The sequence below is a fragment of the Lactuca serriola genome, chromosome 3 (genome assembly GCF_051521515.1).
Source record: "Lactuca serriola cultivar US96UC23 chromosome 3, Lser_US96UC23_V15, whole genome shotgun sequence".
Lineage (NCBI taxonomy): Eukaryota > Viridiplantae > Streptophyta > Magnoliopsida > Asterales > Asteraceae > Lactuca > Lactuca serriola.
In genome coordinates, this window is record NC_136410.1 from 63,450,261 (window position 1) to 63,470,287 (window position 20,027).

The following is a 20,027-nucleotide window of genomic DNA, read 5'->3' on the forward strand; positions in this document are numbered from 1 at the left end:
TTCAAACTAAACAACTAAAATATTATATCAGTTCACTATTTAGTCTCATGCCAATGGTCTTTGCATTACCATCATGTTTTTCTCTTAATATTGGTTTTGTGAACATATCAACATGATTCTCCTCGAATGATACTTGATTCAGGATGATATCTTCGTGTTCTACTATATATCAAACGTAATGGTACTTTCTCGGCATGTGTCTACAATTACCATGGTCTTTAGGTTCTTTAGTCAAAGTGAGGACACCCTCGCTATCACAAAAGGTCTCCAAAGGCTCTTTAATTCTTGGAACAACTCCAAGATCACGGAATGAAGATCTTCAACCATGTAGCCTTCTTAGCAGCTTCACTAGCCGTAATGTACCTAGACTTGCATGTCGAGTCTGCTATAGTCTTCTGTTTGGAACTTTTCCACGTAACAACTCCTCTATTTAACAAAATGCCCAACCTTATTGTGTCTAGGTATATGATATGATATGTGATTGGGACTTAGCACCGTCACTTGATGATTCCTGCTAAGTAGCGTCCTGTAATCACAACAATGAAGAAATAATGTCAGTCGATGTTCAAGAGTGGGTCCAGGACGAAGCTCTGATGGTCTAGTTAGTATGTATATAAGAATAAAGCGATTACGATTTTGGAGAGTAAGGAGGCGATCCTTTCTTTTGGAGAAGAATGGTTCTTTTTATACCTGTTGTTCTCTACACATTATCCCAACAGTATATACTTTGTCCTGTCTGGGTCGACAGGATGTAGAGGAGTCCCATTGATGGATTGTACACCACTAGTGGTCATCTGCTATTGGTACAAAATAAATAGAGGACAATGTCATGGGCACTACACTTGTCGCTCTGGGAAACAACCAGTTGTGTTTTGTCTTGTTATGGACCGGAGACTATCTTCATGAATTGGACCTGGACGCGAGGGCGCCAAGCATCAGGGTCCTATTGTGAGGGCGAGGGCAAGGGTCTGGCGCTAGGACGGATCACGACCGTTAGTTATGCCGTCATAAGGATAGCGATTTTGTTATCTTTAATGTATTTTTGGTGCGATACGTTAACATATAACTTCATATATGTGGGCTAGTGTTTCGTTCAAAGTTTAATTTACATAACATTCACTATTTAAATTTTACATATTTTATTCAAACTTAGAGAAAATAAGATCTATGTATAATGCTTCTTTCATCTCATATTTCAACTTAAAGGAAATAAGATCTATGCATAATGTTTCTTTCATCTCATATTAAAGAAGCAAACATAAAATTTGTAAACAAAATAATAACATCTTAATATACTCAATTCACAATTTAATACATAAATTCACAGTTTAATAGAATACATATACAGGTTCAAACTTACATCTGATTATGTTTGGAGCGTTGGAGGTTGTATTAGATAACAGTTCACACACACATCACAATTCACAACTTAAAAAACCTAAACTCATATTATTTGAGAAAACATCAATATAATAAAAACACATTCTAAATTCACATTAAAACTTATAAAAATTCATACATATACTGCTTAAAAGTTATATAAAAATCATTTACTCACAACTAAAATTTATAAAAAAATCATGCATTTACAACTTAATACTTACAAAAAAAAATAATGCATTCACAACGTAAAACTTTTTCTAATTGAAACAGTCATATATATATATATATATATATATATATATATATATATATATAATTCATGCATTAATAACTTAATAAATATAAAAAAAAACATTTATTCACAGCTTAAGAAACTAGTCCAGACATTCATTCATAGCTTAATAAACCAGTTCATAAACTTATTCACATAATTCAAAGCTTAAAAACATACCTTGTTTTCAGTGAGACATTTCATCAAACACCTTCAATTCATCCTATGTCCAAATCAGAGATTGTTCCCTTACTTCAAATCCATGAGCACATGTGGTAGGTAGAAACAACTGTGGTGCAATGTAATGACCCAAAAATCATAGAAATTTAAAATTTCCAAAAACAACCCATTTCATCTGTAAAGTGTTTATAAAACCATTGTTTCAAAAGTTTTATTCAAAATCAGAGTGTCCAAAGATCTAATGTCATAAAAACATGAATATGCGCACAATCATGCATTCGCTTTCCCACGATCCTCTGAAGCACCTCTAAAAGTAAATTAAAACTATAAGCCAAAACTTAGTGAGTTCCCCCAATGTACCATCAGACAACACAACAAACAATAACATGTAAATATGAGCCTTCAACCTAACTGGACCGCCTCGCAGGGCCTACAACCTATCTGGACCGCTCTCCGAGCCTTTGGCATGACTGGACCGCCTTGCAGGGCCTACAACCGATCTGGACCACTCTCTGAGCCTTTTTCATGATTGGACCACCTCGTAGGGCCTACAACCTATCTGGATTGCCCCGGGTGTTTTGACCTTCAACACAAAGGAAGACCACCTCAGCCCAACCATAATATGTTGACATATGTAACAAATAAACATAAACACATAACCAACAAATATAGATAATCATACATATCTACTACTCAGCCATATACTAGCATAATACTATCCTATAACCAGGATACATAATCTAGTGGTCGGTATTGGTGCCTTCGAACCACGGGTAGCATAAAAGTACACAACACCGCGTACAACTCCAACACCAACTCTACCGATCACCTAAATGAAACCGGTGACCTTAAGCTTAGTTAATAATCCTAACAGACCTAAAATACCCAAACTACCCTTAGGTCAACCTTGGTCAAAAGGTCAAAGTCAACAAACTAGCTGAGTCAACCCAACTGATTACACTAGGTGTACTCAGATGTATGTGGGGCGTACTCCTCTTGACCAAGAAGTCGAGGGTTTGACCACATACGTGCAACCTACCATTTGGTATGCCCAACGTACGCACCTGGTCACCTCAACTTCTTATTAAAGACTTAATCCATCAAGTCCTTTCGTCCAAATCCAGATCTACCCAAAATGACACTATAAATCATAAAGTTTCCAACCTTATGACTTTGCATGGCTAGAAGTGCTTAATACCAACAAACCCTAACTTCTTAATCCATTAGGACATCCTAGCACATGCATGGGGAAGTACTAAGATCCAGGATTACATTTTTATGGTTCCTAATAACTCCATAATGGATAAAGTTTCAAACTTTATCCATTATAATGGTCCAACTAATCAAGATTTAGTCTTTAAGTCATAAAGGGACCAAAAGTGTATCTTTTTTTAACTTAATCCATTAGGTCCAAGTCTCAAGCCTTTAGATCTGAATCAATATGATGTTTAGATGGATAAAGTTTCCAACTTTATCCATAACAAGGTCACAAACTTTTAAGATCTAAACTTTATGCACTAAAGTGACCAAAATCTCATAACACCAAAGACTAGCTAGATCTATCAAATGCATCATCAAGATTGAAACTTTATACCTCTAGAAGAGAGATCAAGATGAACAAAGTCTGGATCTACAAGCTCCAATGCAACCAACACTTCTCCAAAGAGATCCTTCTTCTCCAAGATGCACCAAGAACACTCCAAAGCACTCAAGCACACCTTCTTTTGCTCAAAAGGCTAAAACTAGGGTTAGGGTTTTCAAGGGAGGGTGTTGGAGAGGCGGAGTTTGGGAATATAATGGGTTTGGGGAAGTTAAGGAGCATAAATAAGGCTCAAACCATGGAAATAAGGTTTAGGCACTGATAGCGTAAGTCAAGCGTACTACCGATATGCCCAACATACTCATGGATGCCATAGTACGCCCAACGTACTTCCCCCGTACACCTAGCATACATGTTTAACCCAAAACCTCCCTAACTTCAAATGGTAATAACTTCTTTGTTTCAAATCCTATTTCGACGATCTTAATATCTACGAACAGGTGTTGAGGAGCCCCACAATATTATCTAAATATTTTAAACTAAAAACTTCTTGAACAAAAATCCATATTTCATGCAAGAAGTCTGAAACATCAGTTTTCCCGTTTTGCCCCTTTGACTCCAACACTAACCAAGGGCTTGGATCACATAACCAATATTATCAGCATCCAATATGGTCTAAACCCTATTCCCTTGAAGCCCAAGTCCTTTACTTGATCCATTTATTGTCCAAAATCATGAAATAAGAAACTTCTCGAAACAAGATGTTACAAGCGACGTCGGTTGTGGTAGAGGTGGAGTCACATCGGCGGTGGTAGAATCAGATCTGGATGTCAGATCTGTTGGTGGTGATTTATGTAACACCCGTTATCAGGTATTTTCTTTTTAGCCCTTGAGTTTGTTGTAACTTGCATTTTGGCCGCTTACGCTGGTCGTACTAGCCATGTACGTTAAGCGTAAGTCATCGAAGGAGTCAAAGTGGAGGAGGTAGTACGTTGGGCGTCCATGTCAGTATGTCGGGCATACTCATGCAGTTCTTAAACCCTAAATTTTAGGGTGTGACCCCTATTTAATCAATTTATCCATCCTTTGGACATCCTCTCACCCAATCTCCATTCCCTCTAAACCCTAGAACGAAACCCTAACCTTAAGAGTGTGATTTGAAGCTTGAAAGTGACCTTTATGTGTTCTTGGTTGTGAAGGAAGGATCATTCAATAATTGGTGGTGCTTGCAAACCTTTGGATCCAGAATCTATACCTCCTTATCCATCTTCTGAATGTATAAAGTTCTTACAGTGGGACTTATGTTATTAGATCATGTTTTGCATGGTTTATGCTTCTTTTGTCCCAAGACTTTCACCCATGTGACTATGGTGTACTCCAAGGCTATTGAGATGTCCTTTCAGAGGTCTTAGAGTGTTGTGAGTCATAAAAATGCTATCTTGACCTTCTTATTTCCCTCATGCAAGTGTTTTGGAGCTTTTGGTGATTATGAAGTTAGGGTTTATAAGGTTAACTCTATTTAGCCATGCAAAGCCTTAAAGTCAGAGACTTTATGGATTAGGAAGTTCTTTTGGGGCTAGATCTAAGTTTGGGATGAAAGTCTTAATGATTAAGACGTTATTATGGAAGTTTTCAGACCTGCTTACATACGTTGAGCGTACGCCTGGCTACGCCCCGCGTAGCCAGATGTGGGCCCGACTCTCCTGATTTGCACACTACGCTCGACGTAGAGTTGAGTACGCCGAGCATACTAACCAAGGGTTTACTTTCGTTGACTTTGACCAGTTATGTCTTAGATGGATTGTGAGGGTTTTTGTAAGGGCAAATCGGTCTTTTACTCTGAGTGTGGACTAGACTTGTCTTGGGCTTAATAGTGTGTGTGGGAAATACCTTAATTATTAATTAAGGTTAATTTGTGTATTTAATTAGGTAGAGTCTACTTCCGGCAGTTCGGGTGTGAGTTTTATTAGTCATCAGTACCAAGTGAATCTCCTCACTTATTCTTACATGTGTTGTGGAATAGTTGTATATATATATATATATATATATATGCGATGACTAGTTAGGTCTAAGTGTTATTACTGTGTTTGCGTTGTTGATATGTGTTGAGACTTTGGGTAGTCTCTAGGGTTGCTGATAACCCACAGGGCGTGCTATTTGCCAACTGAGACTTCGGGTAGTCTCCAGGGTTGCTGATAACCCATAATTGCTTGATGTGTTGTGTTGTATGTTGTATTTTTGGGAACTCACTAAGCTTTATTCTTATAGTTGTTGATTAAATTTGTTTCAGGTACTTCTGAGGACCGCGGGAAAGAGAAGGCTTGATTGTACACATTCGCCGGGAGATTATGTAACTACATATTTTGGGACACTTTGATATTTTGATGTGGAATTGTATTTGACATTATGACTTTTCTTGGGATAGTTTTTATGAAAACTGTTTTTATATGGATTTAAAAATGAAAATTATGGTTTGAAAATTTGGATGTTACAATTTGGTATCAGAGCCCTGGTTTGAGGGATTTGGATGAACTCTAGGGGAATTCCAAACTCAAACTAAGGATCTGAGGATTTTTATAAAAACTTTTCCAAAAGAATGAAGAATTCCAATGGAGGAAACCCGGGTGACATAGTGTGTACAATTATCCAGAGCTCGAGCGATAGTTTCCCAAAACATCTCTACTATTCTATGAGTAATGTAGAGTTAATGTCTTATAAACTGATACAATTGCATACTAGTGATAGGTTAAGGATCCTACAGGAAAAGTGTGATAGGATTGCCTAAATTGTGATGCCTTTATCCTAGGAGGTTGCTTTTATAAGATTGAATATATCATTGCTAATTGGCTTAGTGTATGTTGTATAATTATACATAGTTAGGGTTTTATAGCCTTAGAATGTCTGATTTATCCTTTCTTCTTGTTCCTTGTTTGGTTGTGGACTTGTGGTGGAATCATTTATTCGACTGTCTATGGAGTCTTGTATTGTTACGATTGGCATGTGCGAAGCAAATGACGAGGATAACAAAGATCTTGTTAGGCAGAGCGGTGCTGGGGAGTAGTATAGAATGAGTAACTAGATGTTTAGTAGTGATTCTGAGGAACTGGAAGGGTAGGTGTATAGATGTTCTTAAGGAATAGAGTTCTTGTGACTTAGGGTCTTGAGAGGACGACTTGATACAAATACGGGTTAGTGTGGAAGGTAGTATTGGGCCCGTGCTACTAAAAGCATCGGATCTGTACGCGGCTCGAGGAGAACTCTTAGGGAACTAAGGAACTTATAGGAGTGTGTAAGTATTTGTGTATCCGCTTTATCCTGTTGCTGATGATTTTTGTGTGTGTTTCAGTATCGTGGTTACTTGAGGTTCAGGCTCTAGCGACCCCGAGAGGGCGAGTGCGAGTGATGAGGATATTTGTGGGATCGTTGCCACCGAGGTGGCCGCGACAATCAGAGGGGATATACCGGAGATGTTTTGGTCTATTAAGACCATGCTAATTGAGACTTTCGACGAGCTCTATGTCGCTGTCATTGAGGTTACTGTTGTCGCAGCCACTACAGCTGTTGTTGCTGCGAGACCATAGGAGGGTGATTTGTTATGGTACCGAGAATTCAAAAACATGAAGCCAGTAGAGTTTGATGGGACCCGGGACCCGATTGTTGTGATGAGATGGATGTCCAATGTTGAGGGTTATTTTTACACTTGCTCCCATCCAAAGAATTTGAGGGTTCGTTTTACGCTAAAACTGCTTCGCTTGGGAATGAAGGATTGCTGGAAATTTGTGACAACTGACTATTCTCTTGCAGAGCGTACTACAATGACATGGGGGAGATTTACTGAGATGTTCAGAGATGAGTTCATACCAATGGTTAAGAGAGAGAGAGAAAGAGAGAGACAGACAGAGGTTGGCCTAGGAGTTCCTGTCTCTCAAGCAAAAGACAGAGACATTGACTGAGATTACTAGGATATTCCATGAGAGGGCCATGTTTTGGCCTGAGCATGTGTCAACAGAGCAGGCACGTGTGATTTGGTATTTGAGTATTTTGAGGAGGGATATCTGTGAGTTTGTGGCGAACAATTTGTATCGAACATTGGTTGAGCTGCAGACCAATGCCAGGAGGAGAAAGATCAAGCTAGAGACCCAGGTGATAGAGGGCAGGGAGATTCAGATGAGAGATAATAGACCAGTGCAGTTGCAGTCGGCGACTAAGCGGCCCAAGTCTGTTGACTCGAGAGCTGGAGGCCAGAAGGGTCGCACTTGCAGCAAGTGTGACAAGGGTCACGAGGGACCTTCTCGGTCTGGTATTATTTACTACATGTGTGGAAATGAAGGGAATATGGCGAAGGATTGCCCCAATGGGTTTTGAGTTTTCTTTAGTTGCAACCAAACAAGTCGCTTGAGGGTCCGAGTGTCCTCAACTTACATCCAGGATGGTTCAGAATTCCCTGTGACCCTGCGTATTACTGATGGCCGGTAGGGGAAGGCTGAGGCTCTAAGAGCTCGAGGGAGAGCATTTCAGTTGATATTGGAGGAGGCCAGAGCAGCAACTGACGTTGTGGCTAGTATGTATTCTTTATTTATTTTGCTGATTTATTTATGTTGCTTATGATATTGCTTATGTTAGGTACTTTCCTTTTAAACTTTGTACATGTGCTAGTGTTGTTTGACTTGGGTGTGAGTCGGTCTTTTGTGTTATCATCCTTTTTCATGGTTTTACTATTACACGAGAGGCCCTGAGTAGGCCACTGAGAGTCTCTAGACATGATGAACATTTGGTCTTTGCCACTAATGTCTATCGGGGCTATATATTGGAGATTTTTGGTGTTGGGTATCCGATAGATCTTATCCCTATTGTGATGGGAGATGTATGTGTTATCATGGGTATGGATTGGTTGAGCCGATTTGGAACTCTGATTGAGTATGAGCGGCAGTTGGTGACGGTTCGAGATCCTACTGGGGAGCGATGACATTTACGACGAGGGTACCAGGGTCAGCTTTTTGTTTTGCCGCCAGGGCGAGGTAGTGTTTACAACATGGGTGCATGGGATATCTGGCATATGTAGTGGATACCCAGGTTGATGAGAAGAGACCGGTTTCCATTTCTGATGGTCCTGTTGTACGCGATTTCCCTGATGTGTTTTCGGATGAGTTGTCGGGTGTGCCTCCTAAAATGCAAGTGGAGTTTCGGATCGATCTGATCCCTGGTGCGACGCGGATTGCCAAGGCACCGTATTATCTTGCATGTCCTAAGATGCAGGAGTTATCCTCTCAGCTTCAGGAGCTGTTAGGAAAAGTTTTTATACGACCGTGAAATTCTCCGTGGGGAGCACCGAACCTTTTTGTCAAGAAGAATGATGGTTCACACTGGATGTGTGTTGATTACCGGGAGCTGAACAAGCTGACAGTGAAGAACCATATGCATTGCCTAGGATTGATGATCTATTCGATCATTTGCAGGTGGGATCTTGGTTTTCCAAGATTTATATGGGGTCTGGCTACCATCATATGAGAGTGAGGGATGAGGATATTCATAAGAGAACCTTCTGAACTCGTTATGGGTATTACGAGTTCGTCGTGATGCCTTTTGGACTCACCAACGCACTGACGACATTCATGGGTCTCATGAACTGGGTGTGTAGGCCCATGTTGGACAACTTAATTACTATCTTTCTCTATTATATCTTGGGCTATTCGATGACCTGGGAGCAGCATAAGGAACATTTGCACGAGATTCTTAGGGCTTTGAGGATGGAAAGGATATACGCCAAGTTCTCCAAGTGTGAGTTCTGGTTGAACGAGGTTCAGTTTCTGGGACACCTCGTCAATCAAAATGGTATCCTTGTTGACCCAGTCAAGATAGAGATAGTGATACGAGGCGAAGTGCCAAAGTCTCCATTTGAGATTCAGAGCTGCTTCGGTTTGGCGAGATATTATTGGAGATTTTTTCGAGATTTCTCCAAGATTATAGTTCCTCTTACTAAGTTAATGAGGAAGGATGTTGTGTTCAGTTGGGGGTTTGAGCAGCAGACATCATTCGGGACACTTCGCCATAGACTTTGTGAGGCACCAGTACTTTCCCTCCCTGAGGGAGTTGAGGATTTTATGGTATATTGTGATGCATCCATTTCAGGTTTGGGTATTGTGTTGATGCAGAGAGGGCATGTGATTGCATATGCTTCAAGGCAGCTGAAGCCTCATGAGTTGAAGTATCCCAACCATGATTTGGAATTGGGGGTGGTGGTTTTCGCTCTCAAGATTTGGCGCCATTATCTTTATGGAGTTTGGTATACCATCAACACGGGCCATAAGAGCCTGAGATATCTTAGTGATCAACCTAACCTGAACATGAGGCAGAGGAGGTGGCTGGATGTAATGAACGATTATGACTGTGATATTCTGTATCACCTAGGCAAGGCCAATGTGGTAGCGATGCCTTGAGCCAGAGGACGGTCAGTACCGCGATTCAGGATGCGTGTTTGAGGATGACTGTGATGACCCCAGTCTTAGAAACAATCAAATAAGAGTAGTCGGAGGCCATAAAGGAAGTGAATCTGAAAAAGGAGCGGGTGATTGGTCAAGTTTCAGCCTTCGATACCGAGAACAGGGCTATTGACTCTTCATGGACAGGTTTGGGTACCATATATGGGTGGGACTCGACGGATATTTATAGAGGAGGTCCACAAGTCGAGATTCTCCATTCGTCTGTAGCCTACCAAGGTTTGGGATTTATTGAAAGATGATAGTGTTGGTAAGAGGATCAACGCCTATGAATCGTGTATTTGGAACTGAGGATGGACTGGGGAAAGTTATGTGTCAGGCCGCTTGTGAGGGTTAAGGTTTTAAGTTGGACATGTGGTGAGCCAAAAGTATCAATATAAAAGTGTAGAGCTCTTCAATACCTTTATGTGGATATAAAGAATGCCAAATTCGGAGTTGAAACGTAGAAGTTATGATTGTTCGAAGTTGGAAAGGATTAGGGGAAAAATTTTTCTCATGACATGAGCATTAGGAGCTCGCGACATGAGAACTGTGCAGCCCAAGCCCACGATTTTTAGGGTTTTCAACATATATAAGGGTTAGTTCCATGTTTTTAGCATTTTATGAGTCCCCATCATATCTAGATCATCTTGAGAGAAGCCTTAGCCACCCTTTCGCCATTTTGAGCCTCCCCTCTCATCTTTCATCAATTTATGATGATTTTGGTGCTCTGAAGAAGAAGAAGAAGATGTTCCTTTTGCTTAGATCCATCAAGCAGGCTCCCTCCACACCTTAAAGATCGTACCTTGGACCACGGTAAGTACTCAAGTTCCAACCTTTATGTGTTATTGTTCTAGATTTAGACTTTTATGTCTTTTTCTTCATGTTGGAGGTGGTTTGAGTGGTTGGATTCCATAAATTTGGCAACTTTATGGATCCATGAGTTCCCTTTGAGGTTTGGTGTGCTAGATTTGTGGTTTGTTGAGGTTTGGTCCCATGAATGAGATTTGGATCTCATTTTCACCATTTTGACCTAATCAAGTTCAAGACATGCATGTTCATAAAGCAAGATTTTTGTGTTGCTTTTGATGTATGAAAGCCCTATGGAAAGTTCGAATAGATGAATTACTAGATTAAGGACTTAAGACATTAGGATTTAGCATCAAAAGTGGCTCGCGACGTGACACTGGGAGTATCACGACGTGAGAGTGGTTTTTATGTGATTGTTTTGACTGACCGAGCTCACGACGTGACCAAGGAAGTTTCACATCGTGAGGTTTGCTGGGTGGGTCATCTGAAACCATGTTGACTGAGTTGAAGTGAGTTGAATTGGGATCTAGCCGAGTGCATTCTCACGACGTGACCAAGGACTGGTCATGACATGAGTGTCAACCGATGGAGATGTTGACTGTTGACTTTGACTTTCACCGTTGAATTTGACTTTGGCCAGGGTTGACCAAGTTTGACTTAAGGATTTTTTTGGGTATTTTGAGCTATAGTTAAGCCTTGGTCCCTATCTGTTGAATAGGTGACCTGTAGAGTTAGTTGTCGGAGCATAGATTCATTCAGATTGTTTTCAGACTGAGAGGTGAGTTTTCCTCACTGTACATTCGGGTTGAAGGCACCAAGGTCGGCCCATTGGATTGATATCCTGGTTTAACTTATCTTATTATGTTGTAGTGATCTGTTAGATCAGTGTCGTAGTTTATAGGATGTTGTTATGTGGTAGTGATTTGTAGATCTGCCTGTTACCTATTGACTGATTGTATGTTTATCTGTTATGTATATGTCGACATATTGTGTTGGGTTGAGGTTGTATTGCTTTTGTTCTGTAGGTAACAAACCCGCGATAATTCCATATATGAGTCGAGGGCCGATTTGCATGCCACACTCATACTGAGGGCTCAAAAGCATTCCAGATATGAGCTGAGGGCCGGTTGGTATGCCAGACTCATACTGAGGGCCCGAGGGTATTCCAGTCCGATGACTGAATGGACCCGTTGTATATTGGAATTCCAGTCTGATGACTGATTAAGTCAGGGGTAATCCATACCGATGGCTGTGGACCCAGGGTATTCTCGATCCGATGACTGAGTAGACCCGTTCTATATTGGCATTCCAGTCCGATGACTGCATGGGCCAGGGGTAATCCAGACCGATTGTTGTGGACCCGGGGTATTCCATTCCGATGAATGATTGGACCCAACATGCTTGTTTATATATGTTATGTTGTGTGGTGGTACTTTGGAGGAACTCACTAGGCTTTGTGCTTATAGTTTCAGTTTATTATTTCAGGTACTCCAGAGGATCGTGTAGAACCGAAGGCATGATCGTGTACATCTTCCTGTATTTATGACATTGGATCTTGGGATACTCTAATTTTAAATAATACTTTTGAAACATTGGTTTTATAAACACTTTACAGAAGAAATGGGTTGTTTTGACAAGTTAAAATTTATTGTGATTATTGGATGAATATTCGTGTGAATCCAAACTCAAACTAAGGATCTGTGAAAGTTTTCAAATAGGTCCAAATTATTTTCAAAAGTAACCAAGAAAGGATGAGATGTGTACGGTCATCTGGAGCCAGAAAGTTACCACACTGTTACTTGTTTATGATGATTATGGTAGAACTACATGTTAGTGATAGGATAGGGATCTTTAGAAATTGCATGATATAATTTACTAATATATGATGCCTGATAGCCTAGGATTACTTCTTGGATGAATTTGACATCATTATTGTAGTTGCTTAGTGTGTGCATCATAGATGTACATTACAAAGATTATATAGCCTGAGAATGTTTAATTTAACTTTGTTTCCTGCTCTTGTCTTATCAAGGGCTTAAGGTAGATTCAAGTATTCGATTGTATATGGGATCCAACATTATGTATGATTATCATGCACGGGCTGTTGTAGGGTTAGTGGAAGTTTCATGAGTGGGTGTAGTTCGTAGCAGGTCAGCGTGAGAATGATTAGCCACTCTTGATAGAGTGAGGACATGATGAGGGTGTATCCTAGATGCTTGGGCCTAGAGGTTGGGAATTTCATTTGAGGATATGCCTAATTTTTATTGTGTCTTAGTGCCAGTTGACTCCACTGTTCGAATGTTGCTTGCTTCGTGCTTTATAGTACTTATAATTATGAGAGTTAGCTATCAAATGAATATGTTAAATTACATACTATGAAGATTAAATAGAGTGAAGGATTTTGTCATATTATGCAACTCTTGTCTGAGTCTAACTGTTGTAGGGTTGAGTCCTTTAATCGAAAGGATTTTGTCCTATTGTGCAACTCTGGAGTACCTAAAACCATAAACCAAAATTGTAAGCATGAAGCTTAGTGGGTTCCCCCAAATTACCAACACATAAATAGATAACATATACAACAACATGTCGGGTCCCATCAACCATCGAGTTGGAATACCCCAGGTCCAGTCACCCTCCGGGTCCAATCATCCTCAAGATGGAATACCCTAGGTGGAGTGACAATATAAAGTGGGTCCAGTCAACCATCGGGTTGGAATACCCCAGGTACAGTCAACCTACGGGTCCAATCATCCTCAGGATGGAATACCCCGGGTTGGAATGCTAATATACAATGGATCCAGTCATCCTCAGGATGGAATACCCTCGAGCCCAATAACCATCGGGTTGGAATGCCCCCGATCTGTTGGCTCACGCACATAGCAGTAAATCCTCAACCACCAACTAACATGCACATATAACAGGTAAACTTATAACCAATCAATACACAATCAGGCAGATCTACAGATCACTAAGCATAACATCATCCTATATACCAGGATACCGATCTAACAGATCACTACAACACGATAACATAGTATCACATAACTGGATATCTAATCCAATGGGCCAGCCATTGTGCCTTCGACCCGTAAGTACAGTGAGGAAAACTCACATCTCGATCTAATCAATAGCTGATGAGGTCCTGACTCTGAATCTCTACTCTAACCGACACCTATTCATCCAAAAGACCAATTCTCAAATACCAACCAAAATATCAATTCTCAAATACCAACCAAAAGTCCAATTCTCAAATACCAACCAAAATACATGAAATACCCCTTGGTCAAAGTCAAAGTAAAATTGGTCAAAATCCATAAAGTCAACTGATTCAACCCATCCGGGTCAACCCAACTGAGTCAACTCAACCGAATTGACACAAAACGCGTACGTGGGGCGTACTCGAAATGTACGCAGGGCGTATTCGAGCATTAACCATTATCGGGGACGTTGACCACGTACGCGTTGCGTACTCAGATTACGCAGGGCGTACACCCAGACTTCCCAAAATCCATTAAGAGCTTAATTCCTTAAGCTCTTATGCCCATTTCCAGATCCAAGGCTAAATCGTCCTCAAGATTCATAATGGTTCCAACTTTATGACTTTGTATGTCCATTAAATGCTTAACTCAACATTTTAATACATTAAGTGTAACATCCACAAAGTTCATGAACAATTTAAACTTTTTAAAAACCAATCCACAATCATCATTGTTTACAATTTAGTTGTCAAAACATGTTTAATATCAGAGTTTTCCCAAAATCACAAATCAAAACACGAGGAGGTGCACAATCACGCCTTCACCTTCCCGCGATCATCTGAGGTACCTGAAACAGAATCCAAAACTGTAAGCCTAAAGCTTAGTGAGTTCCCCTAAATTACCAACACACAAACAAATAACACACATACAATGACAGCATACTATGGGTCCAATCAACCATTAGGTTGGAATACCCTAGGCCCTTAACCACCGGGTTGGAATGCCAAGATACTATATGATGACGTGCCCTAGCGCGCACAGAGGATCCGCACCCGATTGTGCCAGAGAATGCCCTAAGGCATGACGCACCCGGTAGGCTAAGCCCGACAGAATCGAGCACACGTCAGCGTCCCTAAGAGCTTGGCGCTCGCGAAGAAAGGATTTGCCCCTCCTGGGGCACCTTCCCCTTTAGGAAAAGTATAACGGTTAGGCGACAAAGCAGATGCTCAGAGCATTGCTGCCTGAACCAACCATTGGATCTGACAGATTAAGGAGCACGATGCACCAATCAGCGTCCCCGATCCTGTTGGGTCTAACGACCTTGTCCTATAGGACTAACAGAAGGGTCTAGTATAAAAGGCTATCCTAGGTGCCTTGGGAAGTAAGTGATTCTCTCTCAGTTTTACCCACAATACAACCCCAATCCTATCCATTGACTTGACAATCAGAGCGTTTACCTGGGAGCCCCTCCTGGAGAACGGATGACGGCCCTTTCTTGCTGTGACCTCGCAGGTTCGCTGGAACTACCAAGAGCGAAGAACGTTACTGAGGAGGAAACATGTCACATCATTTGGCTCCATCCAAAGTGTGATGAAAAACAAACCAAAAGCACATTATTCATTAGTGAAAAATGGCGTCCGGTAATACAAGAGGGACCGGTGGAACGCCAACCAGCCCTATTAGGCTTATGATGTCGCTAGAGCAAACCACTACTCTCATTCACACAGTAATCGTCGAAGAAGCATCAAAAGAAGGTGGTTCAACGGTAACTGTTGCACTAACAATCGGACAAGAACAACCGGTCGACAGAGAGCAACCTTTTTCCGCCGCTGTGTCAACACAAAGCACTCTGATACAAGCATCCCAACTGTCGGTGATACTAAGTAGTATGATGCCGCCAACGGTGGAAGACGCTAGAGCCATACCGAGTCTCTTCCACAGATACTGCCAAAGCAGATGGCAGGCGCACAACCAATGGTTTTCCAGACAGATCACCGCTAAACCAGATGGCGGGCGCACAATCGGTGGTTTTCCAGACACCATCGACAAACTAGACGGTAGGGGTACAATCGATGTTCCTCCAGACACCAACGATAACCCAGATGGTGGAAGAAACACCTATGACTTTTAAAATGCCACTATGGGACCAGACGGTGAGAAATCAAACAGTGGCCGTCCGAACACTCCCATTTGCAACAAACATTCGTCTCCCCTCCATAATCCCACATTGCCAGCAAATTGTGCCCAATAATCCCCATGCACAAAACTCATCCTTATTATCCACCCAAACATTAACCTTACCATTTACATGCCACGCATTCTACAGGCCAAACCTCGACCATTACCCATCATATAACAACATGCTTATGCAACCCCATGGTACTGCCCAACAGTACAACCCACAGGGTGCTCTTCCCATCCCAAACCAAGACTGTCTATCGCGTATCGTTATATCTCTGTTCACCAAGGAGATTTTAGATTACGAAATCCCAAACATAGCAAAAATGCCACATTTAAAGACCTACAATGGCACCACATATCCTGATAGCCACATTGGCATGTACGAGTGGATGATGACATCGCTCAAACTGGATGAGCGATTCTAGTGTTCGTACTTCCCAACCACGTTGGATGGAAACGCACGAACGTGGTTCAAGACGCTGCGACCAGGGAGCATATACAACTTCGGGCAGTTAAAATACTAATTCCTGACAAATTTCATGTAGTTGTGTAAATACAAGGGAGATTCACAATCAATTATTGGCTACAAAGAGAAGGAAGAAGAGAAAGTCAGAGAATACTTCACTAGGTTTACTAACGTCATACTAGACATCCCAGGCCACGACGAAGGCTTAATAGCAGGCGCCTTCACATGGGGAGTCTTGCCAAGACCCATATCTCAAAAGCTCATGGGAAAGAAGCCACAGACATGGGCAAAGCTAAAAGAGAAAGTAGAACGCTACTTGATGAAGGAAGAAGGTGAAGTAACGAAACAAGCATACCTAAACACCATGACCGCCTCAGCCACAAAACGCCATAGCCCACCGCCACCCCACCCAGAACCCCAAGGCGGGGGCTGGCACTTTGGGCAAGGAAAACACTCGCATGGATGCTTCAGGCCATTCCAAAGGGATGAAAGGTGGGGCAGGCGGCCGGATGTCTATGAAGTCTCTGACAAACAGCCAGTAAAAGGAGGGAAAGGATGATTCTGTGAGTACCACAAAAGAAAAATTCACGACACCATCAACTGCTTAGTGTTAAAAAGGAAGATGGAAGTAAAACAACTGAAGGGGAACCTCATCGAGGTGACACGAAGCCTTCACGCCAAGTTTGACGTAGAGAACACCAAAGATGTAGCCAGTAAGCGCGACCAACCTCGCAAAATCCTGATAATATGTTTCAATCGGGGAAGGTAGGAGGAACATGATGACATTGACGATCTCACCAGAACCATGCAAGGGTTGAAGTTTTCAGCAAAGGACCCCTATCTAAAGGGATGACGGGGTGACGACCCACTTATAATCCAAGGGTCTATCAAGGATGTGACGATCCACCGAGTATACATTGATATGGGCCGCTTGGCGGACATTATTTACGAGCACTGCTTCTCCTTCTCCTGACAGATGGAAGGAGAACCTCAAGCCTACAACGACTAACAGGCTTCATAGGGTACAACCTATGGCCCATAGGCACAATTCATCTACCTTTCACATTGACCAGCCACAACAGAGAAAAAAGGAAGACAACCCTAATAGACTTCGTTGTGATAAGACACCCGACAGAACACAACGTTATCCTCGAGCGGACAGCCCTGCTCAAATTTGGGGTAGTCCCGTCAACGATGCATGTGATTATAAAATTCAGCACCACAGAGGGGCCGGGGATAGTCCTTGCAACGCCACCAAGGGAGTTACGGTGTTACGAGATCATGCAGCCAAAAGAAATAGTGCAAGAAAACAAGAAGTCGCGCATCGAGCCGGCAAGTGACAAAGAAATTATCAATAAAGAATACTCGGACCAACCGGTCAGCGTCGACAACAACCTCCCACCAGCCACGAGATAGGCGCTAGTCAGCCTCTCGAGAAAATATAGGAAAGTCTTTGCTTGGACTCCCACAGACATGGTAGGGGTAGATTGAAAGGTTATAGAGCACAAGCTTATGATTAAACTAGGAACCATGGAAACCAAGCAAAAGAAAAAGTTCAAGGTGGAGATATGAACAAGGCAATCAACACCGAAGTTTTCAAACTAACCAAGGCAGGAATACTAAGAGAAGTGATTTTCCCAACCTGGATTGCCAACCCTGTCATGGTAAGAAAGCATGATGGCTCATGACGGATGTGCATCGATTACTCTGATCTAATCAAGGCATGCCCCCAAAGACTGTAACCCACTACCATAAATTGACCAAAAAGTCGAGTCCTTGCAAAGCTTGAACCTAAATTGCTTCCTAGACGTGTACAAAGGATACCATCAGTTCTTGGTAAACAAGGACGACGAGGAGAAAACAACTTTCTACATAAACCATGGCACTTTCTGTTATACCAAAATGTCGTTCGGTCTAAAAAACACAAGGGAAAACTATCAACGACTAGTCGAATCCATTTTTGCCAAGCAAATCAGAAGAAACATCGAAGTTTACATTGACGACATGCTCATTAAGACCCCCGATGAGAAGAAATTACTGGACAGTGTAGAAGAAACATTCATAACACTAGAAAAGGTCAGGATGAAGCTGAATCCAGGCAAGTACACTTTCAATGTTGAGGTAGGTCAATTCCTTGGATACTATATTACTAAAAAAGGGATACAACCAAGCCCGACCAAAGTTGATGCGTTCATGGAAGTGCCATCCCCAAACACCCTGCGAGACGCCCAAGGACTGAATGGTAAGCTAACGGCGTTGAACCGTTTCATTTCTAAGTCAGCATAAAAGGATTTTCCGCTCTTCCATGTTGGATTAGGTGTCTAAGCCCATAGCTATAATTGGTATGTACTTGATTTGATGGTAGCATGGTCCTTTTGGGTTGCCTTCACACTAGCAATTAGACAGGATGACTATTAGAGATAGAGGATGAGTTTATTATTAAGAATACTAAATTGGTGCATAAAAATGATTTATTAATATATTATAAGAATAATATATTAATTAGAAATCATATTATTAATTAGTATTTAATTAGAAATTAATTCGGAATTAATTTTGGGATTAAAGGAACTAATTATAAGTGCAGGGGCTATTTTGCAATTATTTGATAGTTGTGGTTTGGGCCATTGGATCATCCTTATTAAGGAGGACTGAAAATCGCTAAAAGGCTCTAGAGATTTTCGTCCAAGCCCTAAGGAAGGGGTCCATGGACTTGCTTATGCCCTAAGCTAAGGAATTAGGGTTTCCACCTTAAAACCCTAGCTACCCTCAATTATAAATAGAGCCCTTTGCCTCATGAATTCGTGCACCCTCTTGAAACCCTAAAAGAGATGAATTTCTGAGCAAGTTAATCCTCTCTCCTCTCTCTCATATTCATCATCTCTCCCTAGTGTGTTTGTGAGCCATTAGATGTACTACGCTTATGGTACTTGTTCTCAAAAGCAAGGATCTTCAAGAACTGGTTGTTATTACTATATAGCAACAAAGGTATGTGTTCTAATATTTCTTATGTAGATTTCGAAATATTAGATGCATGTTAGGATTTTCTATTTTGTGTTTAATGCTTGTATGTCTAATAGAGAAAACATAGATCCAATCTAGGGTTGCATGCACACATAGGATTGTTTGTATAAAACCCATAAGTGGTATCAGAGTTTTGGTTTTGTTTTCAATTAGATTTGATGCAATAGATTGAACTTTACACGATTAGGGTTTATGGAAATTAAACCCTAGGGATTGGATTTTTCAAAATTTGGGTTTCAAAACCCTAGGTTCGAAATTTGACTAGGGTTTTTGAACCCTTTCCTTTGACCCTCATGATTTTGATTTTTAGGGTTTGCTAACCCTAGAATTTTCGAAAATGCCTTCCCCGAGATTAGATTTCGAAAATCTATGGTTTTGGGTGGGTATTATCTTTTAATTGTTTAAATAGACAATTGATGGTTTTGAAATATCCCTTCACAAAATTTCGAAATCTAAGGGATAAAGGGATTATGTTAAATTATTTATTTAATTTAATGGATAATCCTTATGAGATTTAATAATTTAAATTAAATGTTTAATTTTAGATAATTATTAAATCAAGTTTTTTAATATTTAAGATTTTAAATTAAAAGGTATTAATTTTGAAAATTTGAAATTAGATTAAAAACCCTAGTATTTTGAGATGTTTAAAATACACCCTTATACTATATATATAATTAAAAGTTTAATATTATATATGTATATGAAAAGTCAGTCT